This window comes from Carassius auratus, chromosome 40 (assembly GCF_003368295.1).
Source record: "Carassius auratus strain Wakin chromosome 40, ASM336829v1, whole genome shotgun sequence".
Lineage (NCBI taxonomy): Eukaryota > Metazoa > Chordata > Actinopteri > Cypriniformes > Cyprinidae > Carassius > Carassius auratus.
The window spans coordinates 19903764-19923049 of NC_039282.1; the positions used below are offsets into that span (position 1 = coordinate 19903764).

At 33.1% G+C, this 19286-nt stretch overlaps 1 pseudogene; it reads left to right on the forward strand.

Moving 5' to 3' along the window:
- Window positions 1–3092: 3092 nt before the first annotated feature.
- Window positions 3093–19286, forward strand: part of LOC113058812 (eukaryotic translation initiation factor 4 gamma 1-like) — a 35479-nt pseudogene continuing 19285 nt past the window's right edge.

The following is a 19286-nucleotide window of genomic DNA, read 5'->3' on the forward strand; positions in this document are numbered from 1 at the left end:
ATGAAAAATACTAATCAATTTTCTCAAGTCATAAAATAAACTTGATTTCCTATAAATCGTTTTAATAATAAATAATATTTAAAGTAAATATATTTATTTTGTTATATTTAAAATACTCTTTCTGTTACTTGATTAATAAAAAAGATATGTATTTTCCATTTGAATTTTATTTTTAATGTGTGCCAATTAATGAGAAATTGTTCAGAATTAAGTCAAAATTGTAGTTTTAACAATTAAAATAATATCAGTGGCAAAGTTAACAAAATATCATATCAAAAGTATACAACATTATATAATTATATCATAAAATGGACAAAATACAATGTTCAAAATGAATATATATAGTGGCAAAAAAATCAGCTTTGTATTTTCACATTAGAAGTTGAATAAAAATACTAAAACTGTTTTTACAGATGTTGTCATAAAGTAAAAAAATTAGGAAAAGGATAATAAAGCAAGATTTAAAGTAATTGAACGAATGAGCAAAAGTTCGCTAAAGTTGGTCACCAGGTGGTGCTGTAAGAGAAGGCCACGCCTCTGTGAGCCTCGACCAATCTGAATTTATGAATTCTCAATATTAATGATGCTATGATGACGTTGCTCGCTGACATTTCAGCTGAATTCCAAGGCGAAAGCTGTGTTCATGAATATTAATTAGCTTAACTTGTTTCACAACAGATAATTAATTATTCATGAGTCACGCTCCGCCCTCACGCTGCGGCCGCTGTCACGTGGTCGGGATTCCCTAATGTCATCGATCCCGGAAGTTCCCGAGTCGCCGGTTTCCGCCGGAAAACGTTCCGTCCGGTCAAGACGGGTGGTCTGTATCTTTTTCTCTATTTTTTTCGGCCCGGTGTCATTCAACCGGACCTGTACCGGAGCTGTACGATAAACTTCTGTCCGGTAAGAAACGTGTGTGTGTGTAAGATTCATTGAAACCACCAGATCAAAACATTGTAATCATCATAATTATTTTAATTAGTCAGCATCAGTTTATTTGCTTTAGTCAGCTCTCTGTTATTGATGTGGTTTCACAGCATTGAGATGATATTATATTTTTTAATTAATATTCGAGACCAGTTGGACTTTAAAATTATAATTTTAGTTAAAGTTTTGGTCACTTAATTTTATTTTTGTCATTTCTATTTTATTATTATACATTTTTATGTATTTAGTTTTTTTTTTTTTTTTTTTTTTGTAAATTAAGTTAAATGTAGTGGAAGTTACATCAGCTGCACGCAAAATAAAATGTACAAAAACTTTATATTTATTCAAAATATAATTTGTTTTAATTTAATTTAGTGTTTTAGTTTGTAGCTTTGTTCATGATCATTTTTAATGTTAGTTGAGCTTTTTTATAGTTTTTTTACTTATTTTTATTTATTTGTCAATGTCTAAAATTGTATTGTATTTTATTTTAGTTTTAATTATTGTAGTAAATTAAGTTACACTCAACGGATTAATTGTATCAGTGCAAAATAAAACGCACAAAATGTAACTTTTATTTTATTTGTCTTATTGTTTTGTTTTTGTCATCTTTATTTATATTTGAATGTGTTTAGTTTTTATTCCATTTATTTCAGTTTTAGCTATTTTAGTAAAATGTTAAATTGTTAAAAGTTTTTCAGTTCTAGATTTTAGTTAATGAAAATGAGAAAGGTCGCCTTAGCAGCTAGCTGAAATAAAATACATTTATTTTTCATTTATTTATTTTCACAATAGTAGAAATGTTATAATTTTTATATTTTGACTTTTGCCATTTCTGTTGTCAGTGTTTTTAATGTCTAAATCGCACACATTTGTGTCAAAGGTGTTTGAGCTCCGCCCCTAATTATTCGTGATTGCTCGAAGTCGCGTAATTATTCATGAGATGACGCCACATCTGCCGCGTTCGTGTGTTAATGTGTTAATAGATATGTTTATTTATGTTTCTGGTTAATTAATGTTCAATTAATCCGCTGTTGGATCACGATGACGTGTGCCGGGGAGCGTGCCCTCACCTGCGCCTGCGCGCGTGACCAACGTGCTTTGGTTCCCGGCGGGCGCGCACGCGGGCGAACATGGTAACGCTCTGCACGTCTCGCGTCACCGGAGATTGAAGCACACCGAGAGACAGAAAACGAGAAGCGGTAAAGAGCAGCGTTGTGTTTCTTGTGTCAGATTCGCAATTTAATATAAATGCGTGCACGAGTGTTTGCGTGCGTGCTCGTTCGCGTAAATGCGTAGCTGATGTTTGAAGCGGTAATAATACCATAGACTGTATAAAAATGAATGTGTGTGTGTGTGCGCGTGGGCTACATTTATTTGAGCAGAAATACAGGGGGGAAAAACAGTAAAATTGTAAAATATTATTAGAATATAAAACACCTTTTTTTCTGTGTGAATCTGTGTTAAAGTGTAATTTATTTCTGTGATGCTCCGCTGTATTTTCAGCATCATTCCTCCAGTCTTCATTGTCACATGATCTTCAGAAATCAGAATAATATGATGATTTATTACAGTTTTGCTGCATTTATATATATATATATAATGTTTGTGTGTGTTTTTAGTTTTTAAAACCTTTTGTATGAACCATAAAAGTCTGATGTTGTCAAATATGATACTCAACAACTACAACAAAAAATACATTTTCAATATTTATTTTAGTCTAAACCTTTTCCAAAAAAAATGAAATAAAATTTTTGATGATTAATATAAAAAAATGACACATTTGAACTTTAACAAATGCTGTCTGATGATCTAGCATGACTCAGATCTTCTGACATGTGCATTAATCGTTTACACTCAGTAATTAAGTCTCATGAGTGATGTGTGTCTCTCTCTGGTTCAGGTTTTGTCAGAAAGTGCTGCGTCTCGATGCAGACGCTCCGGGTGAAATGAATAAGGCTCCTCAGCCTCTGTCTGGACCCCCTCCGCCCCGCTCCCCTCGCCCTCCCCGGGTCTGTCCCAGGTAACTCACATCACGCTTTCACACAGTTATTTTCATTTTCTATATATAAGTTGCTGTCTGTTTTCCTGACACATTTAGTTTAGTTTAATGACAGACTTCAGCACAGAAGCCGGCTCTGGGTCACTCGTGTGTGTCTCTTTAGCCCAGTTTTGCTCCTTCTCCTCTTCCTCCGGTTGTGTTCAGCTCCCCTCCACCGCAGATGAACCCCGCAGCACAACCCCGACAGGTACAGCACCCCAAACACGCATCACTTCCTGTTGGGTTACTGGCCCCTTCATCTCTTCCATAGGCATTTCAGGATCTCCCATAAAGAGCCAAACCAGCCAGCTTATGTCACATTTAATAATGATATAAAACAATAAGGTATCTCATAATGCACAGAATCTGTGAGCTAAAATATTTACTTGAAGTCTCCCTGAGGTTTGTATAAGTACTCAAAATAAAATACTATTAAACTATTGTATTTGTTTAGAAAAAATATTTAAATAATTGAAAAAGATAATAAAATTAAATAATTTCAAACAATAAAATAAGTAAAATTAAATGATTATAAAGGAAAGATGAAAAATATACATTTAAATAAAGGATACAAAAAGTATGATAATAAACTGAAACAATTAAAAAAGAAAAACAAATTATTAAAAAGAAAAATGTAACTAAGGAGAATTAAGATAATAAAATAAATAACATTAAATGAAGAAATTAAGTAAATTTAAAGATAGAAAAAATAATAAAATTAATTATTAAAATAATACAAAATAATATTTTAATAATTTAAAAAAAGAATTAAAACCAAGGAAATGAGCGAATAAAATAAAATATTTAAGAAGACAGAAAAATAATAAAAAAGAAAACTGAAATAAAGAGTGAGATTTAAAAAAATAAGAATAATTAAAAAATAAATGATATTGTTATGGTGAAAAAATACAATAATTAAAAAAAATTATATTGTTACATTTAAATAGTTAGAAAAGAATAAAAACTGAAAGAAACTAGTAAAATAAAATTTAACAAATAAATTATATTGTTAAATAATTACAAAAAAGAAAAGTACCTTTTTAAATAGTTAAAAAATAAAAATAAAGAAAAGTATGATAGTTAATAAAATTAAATAATAATAAAAAAAAACATTAAAAGAGAAAGAAAAAAAATCTGTAATTATAGAGTATATTTCCAGCTCTTGTGTTGTCTCTGGGTTTACATGCTGCTCTGTTCCTCCGGCTGGTAACACACTCTTCATCTCTCTCTCTCTCTCGCTCCTCTTTTTTTGATTTGGAAGGATATCATATTTTAGTTGATGTTGATATCTATATTCCTAAATAAAAAGTTGAGTGTCTGTGTTTTTCTCTCTATTCAGCCCTATTTTCCCCCTCAACCCGCTTTACCTGCTAATTCTGGGCGTGTCCCGTCAAGCTCCGCCCCTCGGCCCATCCCCCCTCCGCTTGGAGCCCGCCCCCCTCATGTGTTCCAGACAGGCCCCTCCCAGATGATGATGATTCCCCAGCAACCAATCAGCTTCCCCAATTCACAACGCTCAGCTTACTATATATCTGGCCAGGTAAGAGCAGAAATATCTCTATTATTAATTAAATATAAGGGTTTTTTTCTTTTTTCTAATATTTTTCTGTTATTTATGTGTTGCATAACGAATCCCATCGTTATCCTTCAAGCCAATACAATGCAGCTAATTACAGTTAGTTATGTTAGGAAGAAATATAATAAAGTATGTTTTTATGTAATTTGTATCATTGTTATTGATTATAATATTGATTATATTATATATGAAATTGTGAAAATTTAAATAAAATAAAGGTTTACTGAAATAAAATAAATTAAAAACTTCTATTCCAGCTAGTTACCAAGGATTTTTTTTTCATCATTTTATTAAGTAAAATAGCTAAAACTAAATAAATGTAAATTTAAAACTAAAACTGAAATACAAATGACAAAAACCAAAACAAAATTTAAATAAAAATAATGGTAATAAACCTTATTTACTACTGAAAGTACATCAGTGATACTAAAATAATTTAGTTTTTTACTAAAATAGGTTTTTATTTTTATTTTAATATATTCTAATTTTCATATTTCTCTTTTTAAAGTTTTTTGTTGTTGTTTTTTTGTCTTATTTTTTCATTTTTATACGCTTTTATAGTTTATTTATAGTAGTATATTTGACAGTTTTAGTTATTTTTGTGTAAACATTTAAATTGAATGAAAAATGCTTGCTTATAATAAGTTTAAAGGGGTCAAATGATGCTTGTTAAAGCTCATTATTTTGTGTATGTGGTGTAACAGAATATGTTGACATGCTTTAATGTTCATAAAATACTGTACATTATTGTAGGCCCTCTATGCCCCGCCTCTCTCAAACGCCTCGTTTTCTACAAAGTCCCTGAAAAGACAGTTAATAATGTCATTAGTTTTACCATCAGTTCAAGCTGAAAGAGGAACAGAGTCGTGACAGAAACAGTGATGAACACACACTCACTCTCTCTCTCTTGTGTCTTGTCTGTTCTGATTTTATTTTTACAGTGTGTTGAATGACTGGACAATGTTTTTTGTAATAAATGATTTTGAATCTCTCTTGTGTTTTGATGAGTCTCTCTCTCTCTCTCTCTCTCTCTCTCTCTCTCTCTCTCTCTCACTCTCTCAATTCAATTCAATTCAATTCATATTGCTTTATTGGCATGACATACCAAGGTACATATTGCTAAAGCAATTGTACATGGCAGAATAGAAACAAACAAAACAAAAATACATATATATATATCCATGAGAAAAATAAAATAAAATAAAATCTCTCTCTCTTTCACTCTTGCACTCTCTCTCTCGCTCTCTCACTGTCTCACTCTCTCACTGTCGCACTCTCACTCTCTCTCTCTCACTCTCTCACTCTCTCGCTCTCTCACTGTCTCACTCTCTCACTGTCGCACTCTCACTCTCTCTCTCTCTCACTCTCTCTCTCTCTCACTGTCTCACTCTCTCACTGTCGCACTCTCACTCTCTCTCTCTCTCTCACTCTCTCACTCTCTCTCTCTCTCACTGTCTCACTCTCTCACTGTCGCACTCTCACACTCTCTTTCGCTCTCACTGTCTCTCTCTCACTCTCTCTCTCTCTCTCTCTCACCTTCACTCGCTCTCACGTCTCTCTCTCTCGCTCTCGCTCTCACTCACACACTCACTCACTCACTCACTCACTCTCTCTCTCTCACTGTCTCTCTCTCACTCTCTCTCTCTCAATGTCTCACTCTCTCACTGTCTCACTCTCACACTCTTGCTCTCACTGTCTCACTCTCTGTCTCTCTCTCTCACCCTCACTCGCTCTTGCTCTGTCTCTCTCTCTCTCTCTCGCTCTCACTCACTCACACACTCACTCTCTCACTCACTCTCTCACTCTCTCTCTCTCAGTACCGTCCCTCATACGTGACCCCTCAGCAGTATCAGGAGGCCGGATCTCCTGGTTTCTATCCCAGCACAAGCCCGGCTGATTACGGTACGTATAGAGACAGGAAGCAGTAAATCCATGTGTGTGTGTGTGTGTGTGTGTATCTACCAAAAGTGAGCACAACCTGACAAAATGTGCTAGAGGATGCCCAGTATTCCGAAACCGTAATGGTTATGACATCTCATTAACATAAGACCGCCCACATTTCTGCATCACTCACTTATTCAGTAGTTAAAGCTCATTTAAATATGGAAGTGTTAAAGGGACAGTAACGTGTGAGCTGATGAGTCTGCTTAGGAGCCGATGGTTATTTTTGTCAGCTGAGTGATTTCTACCACCGACCCCCTTGCTTTCAGTGGATCAGCTCGCTGGCTCGCTCTCACGCACACACTGCAGGTCAGTTTGAGTTCAGCACAGACTCCGAGAGGTTAACGTGTCGAGGCAGACGCTCAGAGAGGGCATCATGGGCAACAGAGCGTCCGGCAGAAGCTCTTCGGGGGGTACGTGACTGATATTTCTCTCCTTCACCAGTGCCTCTGTCTCTGTCTCGGGCTTTGACTATATTTAGTCTCGGGTCAACAGCACTCCCTCAGTAATGTGAGTTGGGTTGGCTTGACAGATATAGAGTGACTAGAGGAAAAAACAACCAATTAGAGCTGTTAAAAGCGGACATATGACCAGGTAAGAGGAGTTTGAGGGAGTTTTTCAACATTTTGTTTTAGTAAAGTACTGCTTTTGACATTTTAATGTTGCAAACTGAAAGAAAATACAGTGGCAGAATTTTAAAGTACATGACATTACTTACGTGAAAGTAAATTAAAATAATAATCCGTAACACATAATAAAATACAATAGATTAAAAGGGAATAAATATGCACAATAAATAAAATAAAACATTTTTGTCTTGCATACACCAACAGAATTCTTTCAGACAATTTAAAAGTTACATGACAGTAATGTTAATTAAATACTAATCAATAATATAACATGCAATAGATTAAAATAGAATAAATGTGCACAATAATTAAAATAAAAACCTAATAAATGTAAATAAAGTACTACTTTCAACTTTTTACAGTAGTAATATGATAGTCATGTTAAAAAAACTATGATATATCATAAAATACATTAGATTAAAATGTAATAAATATGCACAATAGAAAAAAAGTTTTGTCTTGCATACACAGTAATGTTTATAAAATAATAATAAATAATAAAAATTATAATAGATTAAAATGTAACAAATGTGCCCAGTAAATAAAATAAAAAATCTAATTAATTTAAAAATATATAAGTATTTTTTATATTCTATTGTAGGATTTATTAATGTTTAAAAAAATTTTTTTTTTTTTTATTTGCCAAACAAATCAAGTTTTAACTTAACTAATGCACACAAGGCCAACAGTATAAAGTAATTAATTCGTTTTATTATGTATTTTATATACTTAATTTTAATTATTTTAATTATTCCTTTTTAGCATTTTTTTATTGTTTCTGTATTAGTACTTTTAGTATTTCAACTTAATTTATGTGTTAGTTGCCAAGGCAACATTTTTTATTTTAGTTTTTAATCTTTTGTAAATTGTTTATTCAGCTTTAAAAACAATTTTGAATAGCTTTAGTTTTAAGGTTTTAATGAACAAAAGCAACACTAGTAACCACTCAAGCTCTGTAAAGGACAAAAACCTCTGAAATACAGCTCAGATTAAACATCACGAGGAGTTAATAAAGGTCAACATAAGCAGCGATTATCGACTTACATTTTGACATTCGTTACCCAAAGCATCATATGTCTTTAGAAGACCTGCAATGAATGCCGTGTTTCCGCATTTAACAGCATTGGATTTGGAATGACAAGAAAGTAAGATATATTCCCAGAGTCTTAATTTTTTGGTTGAACTGTCAATTTAAGGGCATTAAAACGGCTGTGGACTGCGTTTTGCCGATATTATCGGCCGATATTAGCCTGTCGCCGATATATCGGTATGGGTGAATATGCCACAGAAATGAACCTTTATTTTAAATAACATATAATGCAGATAAAATGCTTGTAATGGTGTAATTACTCAGTCTGTCCAGCAAAGTGCGCTACATTGTTTGATACTGGCGACCTAGATGAAACGCTTTAAAGCTCAAGTCTATGGAAAACCATTGAAACACAATATATATCGATATCGGCCTTTAATTTTTTTTAACTCTCTAATATCGGTATCGGCCCTAAAAAAAAAAAAGCCCATATCGGTCGGGCTCTACTTAGAATCACTGATAGTTCAGCGGTTTCTGAGATTTGACCCCGGAGTCTTGAAAGTGTGAATCTGAATTTAATGATTACCGATTTATTGCACAGATTGGAGCTTGTCGTTTTGAAAAGTCTGAGGCACTTGTACCATTTTTGGTTCCAGCTGGGGCGTATTACACCACCCAGCCCCAATTCACACCCCCTGTTGCCCCGCCGACTGTCATCATGAACCCCGCCCCTCAGCAGCAACAGGCCCCGCCCCCTCAACAACAGCAGCAAGCTCCGCCCAAACGGGAACGCAAGCAGGTAAAGCATCCCTCCGTTTTCTGCGTCTGAAGCTTTAGGGTTTTCTGTGGCCTTTACTCAAAATATTTCTTTATCTAATGCACATTTGTCGTGCATCTTTCACTGTTCCAGAAATTGAGCTGTCGTGGTTGTTATTTTGACTTGTTTTTATCAGCAATTTATTTCTGAATTAAGAATAATGTGCTCTAGTGAGCCTCATGGCATCTATCCAGATTAATTTGTAAATTTCATGCTGCTTTAATTGCCGCAAACTGAACAAATCAAGGCTTTAAAATGACTGGCCGATGTGCAGAATTAATTTAAGACATGGATATGCAACAAATACAGGTTTATTATGAACATCTTTCCTGTTTCTTTACCGTTTGCAGTTTTTGATTCTCTTGTTTCTGTCTTTATTTTCCTTTCTTTCTTTGTTTTTACTTTATTTTTTCTTGCTTTCTTCCTTCCTTTATTTTTTCCTTTATTTATTTTTCTTATATTAATTAACATTTCTTAAATTTTTCATTTTTGATTTGCTTTCTTATTTTATTTTCCTTTCTACATTTAAAATCTTTCTTTAATTTGTCTTTTTTGTCCTTTTTTGTTTATTTTTACTTTATTTATCTTTTTTTCTTTCTTACATTTAATTTAATTTCTTTCTTTGTAATATTTATATTATGTATTTTATTTTTCTTTCTATATTTAATTTCTTTCTTTTATTTACTTTGTCTTTTTTTACTTTCTCTTTTCGTTCTTTTTTATTGTATTGATCTGTCTTCCTTTTATTTTTATTATTTTTCTTTCTATATTTATTTTAATACATTTTTGTTTTCTTATTTAATTTTCTTTCTAATGTTTAATTAATTGTATTTATTTCTGTCTTTTATGTAATTTGTCTTTCTTTCTTTCTTTCTTTCTTTCTTTCTTCGCCTGAATGTTTCTGCTTTACATTTTGACAATTAGTTTTCTATGACTGTGTTTTGATGGTGGCTTTTTGTGTTTTTGATGCATTTTATTATCGTTTGGTTTGGTTTGTCCTAGTAATGCACTGAAATATCAGCAACCAGGAATATTCGTAAAATGAAATTTAAGTTTCTACCAAAATAGTGGCAATGAGTGCCAAACTCATTGACCGATTAAATATTCATAAAATGTTTACTTAAACTGTTGTTGTCATTATGCAGTGTATGTTTGAATAAATCATGTTACTACAGCCACTATTTTTACATTTAAAGGTGCAGTTTCTAGTAAAGGACTGCATTACCCATGATCCTTTGGAGAATTATCTACCAATCATAGATCTGCAGTGATGTCCACTCCCATAAACCTCTGCAATGGATGTAATCGAGAAATTGAAGCTACATTATTTCTGTACTTATAATCAGCAACTCTGAGTAGTTGAATGTTTTTGAGTGTGTGATGTGTTGAGCGTGGGTTTGTGCTGTTATCAGGTTGCTGGACCGGTGGACTTTGAGTCCTCGAGTCTTGCTCTGAGCCTCAACGAGGTTTCATTTCAGAGGAATAGAAACTGAGAAAGAGGAGGGAGAAGAGAGAGAGAGAGAACTGCAACCATGATTGGGTGTAATGCATTAATTACTGTAATGTAATTATTTTGCCTTGAAATACTAAGGTAAGGGATTAATCCTTGTTTTTATTTCATTTAATTACAGTTGCCCCTGCATAAACTGCTGTATAGACTAAAACATTTAGTGGATTTAACATCAAAGTGTAACATGTATGTTTTTAATGTTACCATATACATAAATAAAAAAACGGAATAGAAATCAAAAAGAGAATTCTAGTGTTAGAGGGTAGTTTTAAAAAAAAACAAGTAGTAAAAATAGAAATAGAATAGAGTGCGCAAGAGTAAGAGGGATATTTATCTTTCTTTTTTTATAAAAATAAAACAAGTCATAAGAATAGAAATAGAATAGAGCGTGAAGGTGTAAGAGGGTTTTTCTTTTTTTAATAAATTGGAAATAGAATAGAATTTGAAGAAATAGAATAGATTGCAAGTGGTAGATAGTCTTTTTCTTTAATAAAAATAAAACATGTCCAAAGAATAAAAATAGAATGGAAAATGTTTGTGTTGGAGGGGATTTTTTAATAAATAAAAAGAAAACAAGTAGTAAGAATATAAATATAATAGAGTGCAAGTGTTAGAGGGTCATTTTTATAATAAATGTAAAGAAAACCTGTAGTAAGAATAGAAATAGAATAGAGTGCAAGTGTTAGAAGGTGTTTTCTTTTTTCCTTTTAATAAAAATAAAACAAGTCAAAAGAATAAAAATAGAATTGAAAATGCTTGTGTTAGAGGGTAATTTTTATAATAAATAAAAAGAAAACAAGTAGTAAGAATAGAAATAGAATAGAGTGCAAGTGGTAGATGGTCTTTTTCTTTAATAAAAATAAAACAAGTCAAAAGAATAAAAATATAATTGAAAATGCTTGTGTTAGAGGGTAATTTTTTATAATAAATAAAAAGAAAACAAGTAGTAAGAATAGAAATAGAATAGAGTGCAAGTGTTAGAAGGTGTTTTCTTTTTTCCTTTTAATAAAAATAAAACAAGTCAAAAGAATAAAAATAGAATAGAAAATGCTAGTTTTAGATGGTCATTTTTTATAAATAAAAAGAAAACAAGTAGTAAGAATAGAAATAGAATAGAGTGCAAGTGGTAGATGGTCTTCTTCTTTAATAAAAATAAAACAAGTCAAAAGAATAAAAATAGAATAGAAAATGCTAGTTTTAGATGGTCATTTTTTATAAATAAAAAGAAAACAAGTAGTAAGAATAGAAATAGAATAGAAATGATTGTGTTAGAGGGCCATTTATGTAATAAATGTGAAAAAATGAGTAGTAGAAATAGAGTGCAGCTGTTACAAGGTATTTACTAATAAAAATATTACAAGTTAAAAGAATAGAAATAGAATAGAAATGCTTGTGTTAGAGAGGGTATTTTTCTTTATTATAAAAAAATAAAACGTAAAACGCAATAGAATAGAAAATGCGAGTTTTAGTATGTCATTTTATAATTAATAAAAAGAAAACATAGTAAGAATAGAAATATGATAAAAAATTCTGGTGTTAGAGGGTCATTTGTATAAGAAAAAGTAAGAATAGAAATACAATAGAGAGAGTGCAATTCTTAGAATTTTATTAATAAAAAATAAAACAGTAAAAAATTAGATATAGAAAATGCTAGTGTTAAAGGGTCATTTTTATAATAAATAAATAGAAAACAAATAGTAAGAATAGAAATAGATGAAAATAATTTATGCAATTTTCTATTATTTATTTAAAAGAATTAAACGTGTGTTTTCATGTCATTTCTTGTATTCAACTGGTTGAGCTTGATGTGGGATTTACTGTGGAAAATAATTAGTAATTCAGTACTTTCTAAAGAGCGTAATCAGTACAGTAATCTAATTTCACTGTTGCAGATGTAATTAGTATCTAGTAATTAATTAGATGTATGTGTAACTGACCCAACGCTGACCTCAACCAGGGTTATTACATAAAACTAAAACTATTAAAAACATTGTTAATTTAAATAAATCTGAAATAAAATCCAAATATTAAATGAATTACTTAATCTAAACAAAAATTATTTTACGATGAGCTTTATTTGTATTTAATAATATAAATGCTTTAGAAAAGAATTTGGTTTTATTTCTATTTTATTTTATTATTGGCTAGTAAATTAGTTAAAAATTTGTAGCAAGTCTCTTCTGCATTTATCAAAGCTGCATTTATTTGATTAAAAACAGTAAAAGCAGTGAAATATTATTAGAATCAATAACAGCTGTTTTCTATGTGAATATCTGTTAAAGTGTAATTTATTTCTGTGATGTACAGCTGTATTTTCAGTGTCACATGATCTTCAGAAATCATTCTAATATGCTGATTTACTGCTCAAGAAACATTCAGATTATTATCAGTATTGAAAACGGTTTATATTTTCATGGAAACAGTGATGCGTTGTATTTTTTGTCTTAACAGATGTCTTTAGGGTTACTTGTATGTTGAATAAAAAGTCCCTAACTCTTAGTCAGTGTCTCAGTAGAGTCATTCGGTTCAGTTCTGTCGCTCCACGTGGCTCTTAGTCTCCACCCCCTCCCTCCCTCCCTCCCTCCCTCTCTCTCTCTCTCTCCCTCCCTCCCTCTCTCTCTCTCTCTCTCTCTCTCTCTCTCTCTCTCTCTCTCTCTCTCTCTCTCTCTCTCTCTCTCTCTCTGGTGTGGTGGGCGTTCCACATTCCTGTACACTCATTTCGCAAGCCCAAACTCTCTCTCTCACTAGATTTCTCCTTCTCTCCTGTGAGAGAGAGTTTGAGGCCCACCTCGGCCCAGGCTTTGTCTGAATCTGCTGCCCACTTTAATGTGTCCGAGTTAGGCTGGGTTTAAACTCCAGCCCCAGGATGAGCCGGGCCTAGCATAACTCAACCTCTCTGTCCGAGGGGAGGAAGGTAGGGAATGTGCTGCCTCATGCATGTGTGTGTGTGTGTGTGTTTGTCTCAGAAAGCTAGTGAGTTGAGGTATAATTCATTGCGTTAAGTGCAGATAAGTTGGAGTAACGGTCAGTTTTGAGTTTGTACGAGGAAAGTTTCTAGGCTGCTTTTGCTCTTGTGCATTTGCTTCTTTATAAGGTGCTTGACTGTGTGTGTGTGTGTGTGTGTGTGTGTGTCAGAGACATTCGTAGCATATTTTGTCTCTCACATTACTGAGAAATGCTTCTTGGGTTAAATCACTCTCACACTGTTGTTTTTCTGTTGTTTATATCGTGACTTATTCGTGCTTTAGTCTTTTCATGTGTTGCATGTTAATGTCTCTCTCTCTCTCTCTCTCTCTCTCAGCCATGTTCTCATTCCTTCTCTTACGTGTGCTGAATGTTTCTGTGTAGATCAGGATCAGAGACCCTAATCAGGGAGGTCGTGACATCACAGAAGAGATCATGTTTGGAGGGTGCAGCGGCTCCTCACCTCCACAGGTGATGAACACACACCTGAACACCTCAACACTCACGTCAGTCACAATGACTTATTGGCATTTTTGCATAACTGAAAATGAATGTTTAGCTAGTCATTATTTACTCCCTCTCGCATCAGACCAAATGACTTACAATTTTTTGCATAAACTTGCAATAAACTTATTTACTCACTCTCATGTCAGTAGAATGACAATTAATTTTTGCATAAACTAAAATGCTAGTTTTGTCATAATTTACTCACTCATATCAGTCCAAATGACTTATAAATTATTTCCATTTTTGCATAAGTTAAAAAGTTTTGTCATGTACTCATAATGGTCCAAATGACTTAATTATTTATTTTTTATTTATTTTTTTGTGAACTAACAATAAACATTTTATTTGGTCACTCTCATGTCAGTCCAATTTATTTATAAATAATTTCCAATTTAGCATAAGGTAAAAATGAGTGTTTTGTTTACTCACTCTAATGTTGTTTTTAATAATTTACCAATCATTTTAATTTTTGCATTAACTAAAAATGTATGTTTTGTCATGTACTCCTGTTGTTCCAAATGACTTAAGGATTTTTTATTCATTTTTTTGCATAAACTAAAATGCAAGTTTAGTCATTATTCACTCACTCTCACATCTGACCACATATATAATTTATAATTTTTTAGAAAACAAAAAATTTGTGTTTTGTCGTGTTGGTCCAAATGACTTGATTTTTTTATTATTTTGATTTAATTAGATTTTTTTTTTGCATAAACTAACAATAAACATTTTATTTACTCTCATGTCCAAATTACTTAAAAATAATAAATTTCTGCATAAACTAAAAATGAACATTTTGTCATAATTTCTTTTAGAGCTGTGCATTTAATCTAAATTCGATTTCGCCCTTCAATGATTAAGAAAATAAAATAATAAAAATAAAATGATTATTGCGTCCCATTCCGTTTTTTTCCAGCAGTGCACTTTTGCTCCTCCATAAAAGCCCAACTTCACATGCAAACAGTAAAATCATGTAACATGACTTTCGCAAAATGGGACGTGCTTGATTGATTAAAGTTTATTAGATTTTTTTCATATTTTAAAAGTGTTAAAGAGCACTAGGGCTGTTCCTCAGCATTAGAGTTCGACCGATATATCGGTTTACTGATATTTTCCCCGATATTTAAGCATTTTATCATAATCTGATACCGGTTTTATAATATCGGATTCACCAATAAACGCTGCCATCTTGTGGGTGTTTTGAGAATTGCGTGCAGGATCGCCAATGCAGTGCATCTGAGACGAGACAACAACAACAGTGTGCAGGTACATAATTTGCTGTAGTTAGTAAACGATGTTTAAGCATTTTATCATAATCGGATATCGGTTTTATAATATCGGATTCACCAATAAATGCTGCCATCTTGTGGGTGTTTTGAGAATTGCGCGCAGGATCGCCAATGCAGTGCATCTGAGACGAGACAACAACAACAGTGTGCAGGTACATAATTTGCTGTAGTTAGTAAACGATGTTTAAGCATTTTATCATAATCGGATATCGGTTTTATAATATCGGATTCACCAATAAATGCTGCCATCTTGTGGGGGTTTTGAGAATTGTGCGTAAGATCGCCAATGCAGTGCATCTGAGACTAGACGACAACAACAGCGTGCAGGTACATAATTTGCTGTAGTTAGTAAACTTTATTTAACATAAAAGCCTTTTAAGCACAAATTAAAAGCATTACATCAGTGGTTTTCGATTCCAGTCTTTGCGCCCCCCTGCTCTGCACATTTTGTACATTTGTTCTCTTATCGCTTCAGACTTTTATTCTACTTGAAAGTAAGTGCCCTGTGAAGGGGACATAACAGGATATTTCACCATGATTCTGAAGTAACGTATATGTTCCATTCAAAGTGCACTGAAGTGTGCAAGACGCAAGTTTAAATTGTATTTATTTACAGAGGTATATGATGTCCGTGTGTTGAAGACGTTTCACAGCGCAAATCCATGAGTGAATGTTTAGAAGTGAAGCAAACTTCAACAGATTTACCCCTGCTCAGGAAGTGAGAAGCATGTCAATGGCAATAGTTCATGCACAGAGCTTACTTCTAACAAGCTGGCTATCTGAATCAGGTGTATTAAAATATGCAAAATGCAAATATGCAACGTGCAAAATATGCAGAGCTAGGGGGCATCAGGACTGGAATTGAGAACCGCTGCATTACATAAATCCCTGATAAAACTAGGCTAGTTTATGCAGCTTGGCTCTAAGAAATAGAGACCCACTCACAGAGTCATGTTAAATAATCCATCCAGTCCTGTCCCAATAAAGATGTTACTTTGCCTGAATTAATATGCAGCCTAAATGAGTGCATATTGGAAATAAAAGCACTGAATTTAATTCTCTATCTGATTTCTATGCTCATCTTTAGTTTCGTGAAGTCAAAGTCACGCAGATAATACATTAATATCGTCTCCCAATAAAGACGTAACTTTTATGAGCTAAATTATACAGCCATGAATGAGTGCATGTTAATAATCTAGGACAAAACATTATTAATAATTTTGATATAACATTCCATTTGAGAAATGCAATAAAATACGATGTTTTGTGTGTTATATTCCAATATTCCAGAGAATATTATTCAGTGAATTAACATAATCCAGTAAATTATTCTAGACTCTGTAGCTATTAAACAGTTTATAAACCTAATAAAACAGTAGTTTAAAATGAAGTTGATATGACTCCTGTCCTTTATTGATTTTTTCCATTTGAAAAATGTTTTGCTTATCGTTAATACTACTGTTGTTGCTGTTGATGCTTTTTATAAATAAAATGTTTTTTTATTGTAATATACAGATTAAATTTAACATGAATGACTAATTTTCCACATAAAAAAAGATGATTGAAAAGAGGAAAAACCAAAGTGAAGTGTTTTTTTTTTTTACACGCAGTGATTTATTTACTTTATGACAGTTAATAAATATCGGTTCCGCATATCGGTTATCGAGCACATAAACATGCAAATAATCGGTTCGGTTAAAAAAATCAATATCGGTCGATCACTACTCAGGATGCTTTCTGTGCATGTACTCAGAGATGGAACAGAACACGAACAAGCTGCGACGAAATGTTCAAATACATGCAAAAATGTGACAAAATGCAGAGCTCTGTGATCATTCCCATAAATCCTAATTGTTATGTAATATATGAACATAAAAAGTTGAAAATGAAAATGCGTGTAACAGTGAATTGAATTCGTGCAGCTCCTAAAGTGACAACTGCCTAATATTCCTGCTGCAGACTGTGTGCTTCATATTAATCAAATATCAAAAGACAAAATAACTCGCTGCTCATGACTGAAAGACTTTTATAGCTTAAATAATAAACAAGGCAAGTTTAACCTGTTAACTGTCACCTGGCCCCTCGGTGGACCACCTATGTTAACTTCACTATATTACAGACTTCTAAATAGATATTTTACCAATCTTTTTTGTTAAAAATGATGTAGGAAAGTAATAGATTCATTTATGGCAAGAGTGCAAAACTAAAACCTACATCATAACAGGAATTCTGACCTTTGTCAAAAAAAAAAAAAAAACTAAGTCTTTTTCTCTATCACACTTTAGAAATCATCAGAAATGATATATCACTTGAAAACTTAAAATCTCAAAATGTATCCTTTTTTAAAACCCATTTTTAATTCAAACATTGGATTACCATGAAAATGGTACATCAAAATCAAGTTACAAAACGTTTCAGTCACAAATTATAAAAATTATGGTTTGGATCATGTACTTTCAAGTCTATGTTCAAAAATGTGAGTGACCGTTAACAAGTTAATTCTGAAAGTGAAGACTATTTCTGTTTTATTGTATTTAATGTTTTTATTACTGACTGTTTAATTATTCACTATAATTTGAGGACCTTTGTTGTTGTTGTTTTTTATTTTATTTTTTACTAATATTAGTCACCCTAGTTGTTTTACATTTTATTATTTTGAAAGTCTAAATGTCTCTAAAATGAAGATGTTATAGCAACATTATTTACAGGAAATATATATTAATTACTTATTAATAAGTTTACATTTTTGTGTAAAGCTAAAATTATTGTTTTACTTTCATGTCGGTTCAAATTACTCAAAAATACTTTTTTATTTTTGCGTAATAAAACGCACACAGCCCAACGGTGACAATGCCACACCTGCAGTTGCCATGACAACAAGAGCAGAGTTTCCCATCCCTCCGGGCGAAAGCCCGATACCCGACGCTCCTCCGACTCCACCCCCTACCAGTCTGATATATGATATGGTAGATGCTCCACCCCCAGCACCTGCAGATGACTCCCACACCCCGCCCACTGTGTTCGAATCACCTGCCTCTAACGGTGCTGGAGCCACACCCACTAATGTAACATTGCCTTTCCCCACCCTGGAATCACCAATAGTGCAGCCTGAAGAGCTTCAGCTGTTCAACGGAGTCCCGGTTAGCTCCGCCCACAGAGACATCAGTCCTATCGCCGAGCCAGACGTCACTAAAGAAGCACCGCCGGTTACCACCGATATCCCTGATAGGACTGTCAAAGAAATCCATCCCCAGGTTGTCACGGAGTCTCCCGTTTCAGTAGTTAAGGAAGTGCCAGCTCCTGTTGTCAAGGAATCTATTCCTCCCGTTGTCATGGTGACCCCTGCTGTTGTCAACAAGGACACAGTCGCTCCTTTTGTAATGGAAACCCCTGCTTCTGTCGTCACAGCGACTGTGCCTGTTCTTGCCAAGAAAACTCTTCAGCAGGTTACCCAGGAGACTGTTGTCAAGGAAACGCCTGTTGTCACCGCGATCCCTGTCGAAACAATGCCTGTCGTCAAGGAAACACCTTCACTCGCTGCCAAGGAAATCCCTGAACCACTTTTAAAGGAATCCACTGCCTCTTCAAAGGCAGTTTCTGAAGCCACACCCACTCCGACAGAAGAACGAGAGGACACGCCCACTACACAGACCACTCCCTCTGAGAGTACTATGCAAGGTATGATCATTCGTGCTTTGGAAATAGTAAAAGTAGTATGCTATTATATGAATCCAGATGTTTTAAAATATAAAATAACATAGTCCCAGTGTTTAAGTAACAATTATAATACTTAATTTTGAATGAACTTAAGTTAGTTTAAATTGTTACACTATTAAGTTTTTTATTGCGCTTTATTTTTATTTCAATTTTAGTTTTATTCAATATTTATTATTTCAACTTGAAAATTGTAACTAATGTTTGTGTGTCGTCTAATTTTAATTTGATTTCAGATTTTAATAGTTTATAGGGATCTATATTGTGTGTTGCGTAAAAATTGCGTTAAAAAAACGTTTTTTTTTGTGTTACGTACGATTATAGTATTTTGAATTTGTTCT